Source organism: Montipora foliosa, chromosome 6, assembly GCF_036669935.1.
Source record: "Montipora foliosa isolate CH-2021 chromosome 6, ASM3666993v2, whole genome shotgun sequence".
NCBI lineage: Eukaryota > Metazoa > Cnidaria > Anthozoa > Scleractinia > Acroporidae > Montipora > Montipora foliosa.
This window is the reverse complement of record NC_090874.1, coordinates 6,146,098-6,153,659: the sequence shown is the minus strand read 5'-3', so window position 1 is coordinate 6,153,659 and position 7,562 is coordinate 6,146,098.

The window sequence follows — 7,562 nt, the reverse complement described above, 5'->3', positions numbered from 1 at the left end:
GGCCAAAAAATACAAGTAGTACTTTTCTGAAATTTGAGCTTTCCTCGCTCAGCGGGGCGATGCTGAAAACTCGGAAAAATACTATAAGAAATCAGTTTGAGCAAAGGTGGTTTAATGTTATCAGCTTTCAGAAACCAAGACGTGTTTATCCAGCGATCTGATATAATTTAAAACCGTTTGCTAACATAAAAGGCAGATGTAAGCTGTCAACTCCTGCCAAGTGCACGAGTCACGTAAGGTTGTCAAAAGGCAAAGCACAAAAATAAATCAGATAAACTCTAAAAATCACAACGTTTTTGCGTCCAGGAATTGGATTTTACCGAACAGAACAATGCTTATAAGTGTACGTTTCATACCTTAGCATGGGTGTCCTAGATATTGGAATTGAAAAACATCAAGGGCAGCATCGGCAAGAGAATCTTTGACTTCTATCAATCGACGGAGATTGCGTTACTTCTCACGGATTGACCGCTTACCACCTGTTCTTGGGCTCGTATTTCGAAGCAACACTTACTACTGGCATGGCGCGCGGCACTGATGGCTTTATGATTAAGTTCTGAATTCTTCTTCACGAGACATTTACCTGAATTTACCGGAAATATGCCAAGACCAACAACAACACGAGCATTTGTCGGGTATTTGTCGTTTTTTCGAGGAAAAGTTCGGGTAAGCAGATTCACGCAAAAACCATTTGGCTCAAAAAATGTTTTAAAGCCTACCCTGGATATGAAGCAACAAGTATTTCCTCGAAATAAGCTAAAAAATAAAATAAAATAATAATAAAAAACAATTCACTGAGTGAATAAATGGGTGAAACAGGATTAACAGTTATCGAATTCTTGCCTAACCTGAGGGATTTCACGATATGTAGGATGGACCCGAAAAGGGACACCTACCACGTTTCAAAGTGTCACTGGTTTAGACAAGCCTGCAAGTATCTTACGTGGGACGTTGGCCTCCCGTACAAATAACACGTTTCATTTGAAGTGAGACGCGACTTAGCTATGACGTGTCCTTTTTGAAAATTCGGATTGTTGTAGCTAAGCCGGAGCGTTTCCTGTATTCTTCGGCCCTTTTTCGACATGTTTTATCGTCAATGAAGTCCTGCTCATAACCAACTGTCTGTCAATCTTTTTCTGATTTTCACAATTTTTTTTTTCACTGTGTAGTTCAAAAATAACATTGTGTTTTCTTTTATTGCAGCAAGTAAGAGTTTTCGTAGGTAGAAATAAGACTCTCATCAAACGTTTAACTTAATGTTGCCTAAATATAGGCATGCCGGTGTTGTTGTTTACTGACAATTTCACTCAAAAATTAGTCCTTTACCAACCGGAATATATGACGCAAACTATGTATGTATACCAGCTTCTAACCATGGGCGTAGCGTGAGGTTTTGAAGGTGTACACATGCACGAACAAAGGTTGGACCTCCGAATTCCGAAGGTACTGCAAACTAGGGAGATCTGTAGCTCAGAAGTACTGTATCCTGTGTTTTCCACAGGATATTTTCAGTTAATAAGTAAATACAAAGGAAAATGCAAATATTAGTTGTTTAATTTTTTTTTCTCTTAAAATACGTTATCGGTAAGGTGCAATGTCTACGGGAAAAAAACAAAGAGGATAAAGGGGACAGAGAAGGCATCCCCCATACACCCCCTGTTCCATAAGTAATTCGTCTGGAGTTATTTTTAAGACCACAGATCCCAAGGGGGATTAGACAACAGCCAATCACATAGCGCGAATGTGTTCCGCGTGGATGACACACGCTCATAGCCACGCGTCCTTCACGAATTGACGCAGAACAAAATGGCGGAAGACGCGGAGAGCGATATTGCTATTTAGTTTTGTCGACGGACACGACTACAGAGATATTTCTGCTAAATCTGTGTCAGCGAAACGGAAATTAAAAAACAATCGCCCTTCCTCTCTTGTGAGCTAACAGTGCAGCAGGGAAATCCTTAACACACTGAATATTCTCTCAGGATCATTTATAATTTACAGATTGAAGAGAGCAATTAGTCTTTTATTATTCAACAAAAATAACACTTGGCGTCCTACTTGCTTTACTGTACAAACGACCGGTTTCAATAGACCGGCGAAATTTCTCATTTATTAAAGCACTGAGGTTACGCCAACTTCGAGTTAAACTGATTTCACGGGTTGTCAAAGAATCTAGCGATTCCCTTTTCCCAGGTGAGCACCGACTCATTTCGCATCAATATTCAGAAATGCTCTCGATCTCTTTACGCTTTCATTGCCTTTCGCCCGACATGTTTTGCACGGCGTTTAGTCGTGCGAAACCTCCACGAAACATCCACGCAGCGCGCGAAGTAACTTTATCCCGATTCTAAAAATAACTCGAGACGAATTGCCTATGGAGTAGGGTGTTGTGTATGGGGGATGCCTTCTCTGTCCCCTTTATCCTCTCTTGGAAAAAAATTAAAACAGCGACGCCATCAACGAGGTTTCAAGAAAAAGGCGAGACATGTCTCACCTTCAGACGGATAACGACACTAATGTAATGCGAAAGATTTATCAATCATCCCGATTTTATGATAATAATGCTTTCTGGAAATAAAAAATAGACATTTTCCAGATTTCAGCTGTACGCACGGGCGTATGTGCGTATAAAGGACGCTACACCCTTGCTAACTTAAGACCCGCTCTTATAAATGGGACATTCAAGAAGCGTTATTCAAGAAGCGTTGTTAATCTGTTTTGTGTATGATCTCAGGTATTTTTTGTTTGTTTGTTTATTTTTACATCGTTTCATAAAAAGTTTTTACGGTTCATTTCTGGCGACGTTTCTCGAAACTCGTTATCAGCCCTGTCAGCACTGGCCATACCGGGGAGTTGGTAATGTCTTTCCTTGCTGAAGAGGCCGAAAACTGAACGTTTCTGTAAATAACAAAATACACCTTCCCTGCATACCTTAAAAGCACCGAGGAGCTTTAAGTTTCGTTATTTTCGCCAGCACGTTTCAATTATTACACAAACATTATATTGTGTACCGGTTTGCTCGTGGCAGAGGTCCATACCCAGCTCCTGTGGTTGTGAATTTCTTCAAGGCCGAAAAGTTCAGTAAGAACCGAAAACAACAGCTAAAAGGAAGCACACAGTTTGAACTAACCAAGGAAAAGAGGCTTCTGATTTTCTAAAATGTCATTGATGGACAGTTCAATTAGACTTGATACTACCACTCGGGCAACCACAGGGACAATTCCAGCCCTTCGGGCCCGGGGCTGGGGAGTTGTTTGAAGTGGTCATGTCCCGGACTTTCGGTGGTGGGTGGCGAGGCAAATCGAAAATAACTTCTCTTTAAGTCTGTTTTTGTGAAGTACATCATTTCTTGCGCGGTTGATAAGATGGCGGCGGACTCCGTAGCTGTGGAAAGGTCCTTGTATAATATGTCCCGGCAACATACAGGGCATCACGTAATTGACGTCAACACCTTGACTCAACTCCATGGACAGGGAGAGGCGAAAAGTTCCATCATATGATACCGTAAGTGATGCATGATGTCTAGACGTGAATAGTCTGTCCACAGAGTTTATCCTTTTGTTTTTGACAACGCGCGAGTGAATCAGAGTGCAGAAACGAGTCCTAACCCCACCCAATTGCCCAAACGTTTACTAAATCCCCGCGCTTTTAATTTTTGTACAAGAACAGAACAGGTAAGTTCTAATCTTTCATTTAATTTCCATGTGCAGTTTACAAATAAGAACGTGGGTTCCCTTTGGTGGAGCTTGAAAACAACCAGAAATAGCTGTGTAGCAGGCCCTTCGAAGTAGGGCGCGATAAAGAACGGGCGCGCGAGGAGACATGCGTGTCTCTCTAAACAAGACAATCACCAAATCGAAACAAACTCAATATGGCAGAAAATATAGTGGTCGATTTCATAGAAAAAGGGATACACCACCGAACCTCTTATGCCTGGTAATGTTGTTATAATGCTCATCTTTCAATTAAAAGAATTAATTAAGGTCAAACAAGTTAAACCTTGTCGTTTCTTTTTCCTTTCCTTTTCCCTGGCTTTTTTTTTTTTTGTGATAATGCCAAAAAAGTGGGTCGGTCGGACGACGCTAAACGAAGAAAAAAAGGAGGATGTCCTTTTAATATAGTTATTTGGCTCCCTCAGAGTATAAAAGTATAAGTTCACAAGGCCAGGATCGAGCGTATACTGAGTAATTAAATGACGTTGACAAAAAATCAACGAAAGGCTGACTCTATAAGGCGCTACCTGGCAACGAAATGGTGAACAAGAAGTGCTGCCTCTCATTTAATAGAGACGTGAAATACTAGGTAGACCACATCCTGAACTCCCGCGAAAACCGCAAGAGAGGAGTACTCAAGGCTAAGGAGACTAAAGCCGGAAAAAACAACAGGAGTCTTGAGAAACGTCCTTACCCTATTCTGTCCGGGTTCGTACTTTCAAGGAAGCACTGATCAAGAGTCATACCTAAGGAATGAAAACTTCTCGCAGCTTCCTGCGAAAGCATGCAAAGAGTGACAACAGTGGTAAGCGGTCATTCTGTGAAATGTAACGCAATCTTTGCCGGTTGGATTTCTGCTGTTGTTGATCTGTTCTTCACATTTCCAATATCTGGGGACACCATGTTAAGGTACGAACAACAAACACTCACAAGATTGTTTTGTACGCTAAAATCTGACTTCCTGGACGTAAAAAGTTTTGAATTTTAAGACCTTTTTATTTGGTGCTTCGCCCTTTGACAACGTGCACTTGGCAGGAGTTGACAGCTTACATCTGCCTTTCCCATGCTAGCAAACGTTTTTAAATTAAATCAGATCGCTGGATGAAAACGTCTTGGTTTATGAAAACTGATAACATCAAACCACTGTTGCTCAAACTGATTTCTTATAGTATTTTTCCGAGTTTTTAGCATCGCCCCGCTGAGCGAGGAAAGCTCAAATTTCAGAAAAGTACTACTAGTATTTTTTGGCCTCAAAAATTTTCTTTTAAGTTGCCCGTAGTTTTGAAAACAGATTTTGGAAGAAGAGATAACGCTCTTTAACGTGGTATAAGACTCTTTACTGAAATCGAGGTACCAGTCGACGATTTTGGGCTTTGAAATTTGCCATTTTTTCATGGAACGGAAACGTTCAAAATATTGAAAACAATGAAAAATCTCCAAAATATTACATTTCCGTTCAAACTGAGTAAATCTCCCCTTAAAATGTGTATAATTATGTACTTTTCTGAATAAGTTATTTGCTGTTCGCATTACAATTGATTTGATTTTTAAAACGATTTTTTCGTGACACACCGTCTCGGGCATGTAAAACCCGATCCGAGAGCCGCGAAACCGATAACCCCCCCGTACGTCTAAAATATTTATCGGATCGAAGTAAAAATTATATTTATGTTATCAGCTTACCTAGTGCTACTTTGTGAATTTTTTTGAGAATTTTCGATTTTTCACTTTTGCAGACCTCTGGTCGATATTTACTGACATCCGCTCTTAAGTACTTTCAACGAAAGAATTATCTCAGTTTCAGGCTTCATTCCATATCGACACCAAATTAATTGACACGTTCTAATAACTTGGACCATGAAGATCAAGCCACGATTGCCATCACGCTCAAAGTAACCAAACTCTTGCATCAAACACCCGAACCATAGACACTTCCAACAAAGTAATTAACCCACAACGCAAGTTAATTCAATAACTACCTCGTATACTATTCCGGAAGTATGAATCCCTCATAATTGAAGATGGCTTCAAACGCCGTAGAATTGGAGCAATTCTTTGATTATGAAGCCTTTTACGAATGAAAAGATTATAGATTGCGAGAAAACATAGTTATTCGAATCAGAGAGTGACCATTTAGGCAGAGTTTCGGCCATCCCCTGTTTTTTTCGTTTAGCATCAAATGCGTTTCCTGATATTGGGTCGGTCGGTCGGATTGAAAAAAAAAAACCTAAAAAAAAAAAGGCAGTTTCGGATTTGGAGGCCTGGTACCCCAGCATCATAGCCGTGGAGCCAGGAAAACAACAAGACGTGAGCCCAAAATCAACATGGCGGAAAAGTCGGTGGATGTTGTTGCAAAATTAAGATAGTGTCGGAAAAAGAATCAACCACCGAAACTCCTATGCGACATAAAAATGGTTTAAAAGCGTCGCTACCAATTTTGAAAAACCGTGTCGATTTGAAAACGCTGCCAAAAGTGGTTTCATTTGTCGTGTAAACAGCGAAACCGCATAGAGTTGAACACGGTTACTATTTTAGCGCGAAATTTGCATTGGTCGATTCAAAATGGTGAATTTAGCACACACTGCAGCGCTCGCTTATACCATCGCGACTTTGATTATCTGGCGAAAACGATTCCGAGTAGACACTTCTAAACTGCATCGATTTTGACACGGTTTCGAAGTCACGAAACCTTGTCGATGTGAAACCGCGTTCGTGTAAACGCTGCCTTAGTAATCGAGGCAAGACTAGACCGTGCTTCGGTTGAAGAAATTCTCAACAACGTTCGTATTTTGTGGGTTGTTCCCTAGTCCAAAGTTTCCTGAAGTCAGTTGGCTTTAGACCACATAATTCTCGCCTGGTCGACTACTTTGCTCGACCTTTGGCCGGGATTTCTAGAGAACAAATTGCCGGGTTAGTGCAGGGAGAGCCTGTGAATTGAGTTTCCCTTCTTCTTTCCCTTTTGTAAAAACAAAATACGAACGTTGTTGGGAATTTCTTGTACAACCGAAGCACAGTGACTGTCTAGTCAACTCTAGTCTTGCCTGGGTTACTTTATGTATGACGTTTGGTGAAGAGAAAGAAGACCTAACTCCCTGATTCTAATAACTATATTTTCTCGCTATCTAGAATCTGTTGAGTCGTAAAAGGCTTCATAATCAATCATTAAATGGAGCAATTCTTCGGTGTTTGAAGCCATCTTCAATTATGAGGGGTACATACTTCAGGAATAGTATACGATGTAGTTATTGAATCAACTTGCATTGTGGGTTAATTATTTGTTGACAGTGTCTGGGGTTGTTGTTGACAACGTGATTCGGTTGTTTGATGCAAGAGTTTGGTTACTTTCAGCGTGATGGCAATCGCGGCTTGAACTTGAAAGTCCTTAGTTGTTAGAACGTGTCAATTAATTTGGTTTTGATATGGACCGAAGCCTGAAACTGAGATAATTCTTTCGTTGAAAGTGACTTAAGGATGGTGCCTACTATTGTTATTGCGTATACGTTCTGCGCATCCATCTCGAAACATTCACATTCATGTGAAAAATCCTTTTTCTAGATACGTAAGAACGAGGCTAAGGAAGTATAAAGTATTGTTATTCAAATTTAGGCGCTATTTATGCGAAGGGTCTATACTCGGGTTTCCTATCGGTGATGCTTACCAATAGTGATATTTTTGCACGGTTTAAAACTATCCGGAGAAAGTAGATCTTAGTAAGTACTCTTGGTATCCAAAAAGAAAATTGGGGGTAACCATGCATTTTTGAGAGGTAATTAAGCTTCAATTTGAGAAAGAACGCCATACATTGCTATGTATTTTAAAGCTTTTTACAAATATTATTCATCATTTATC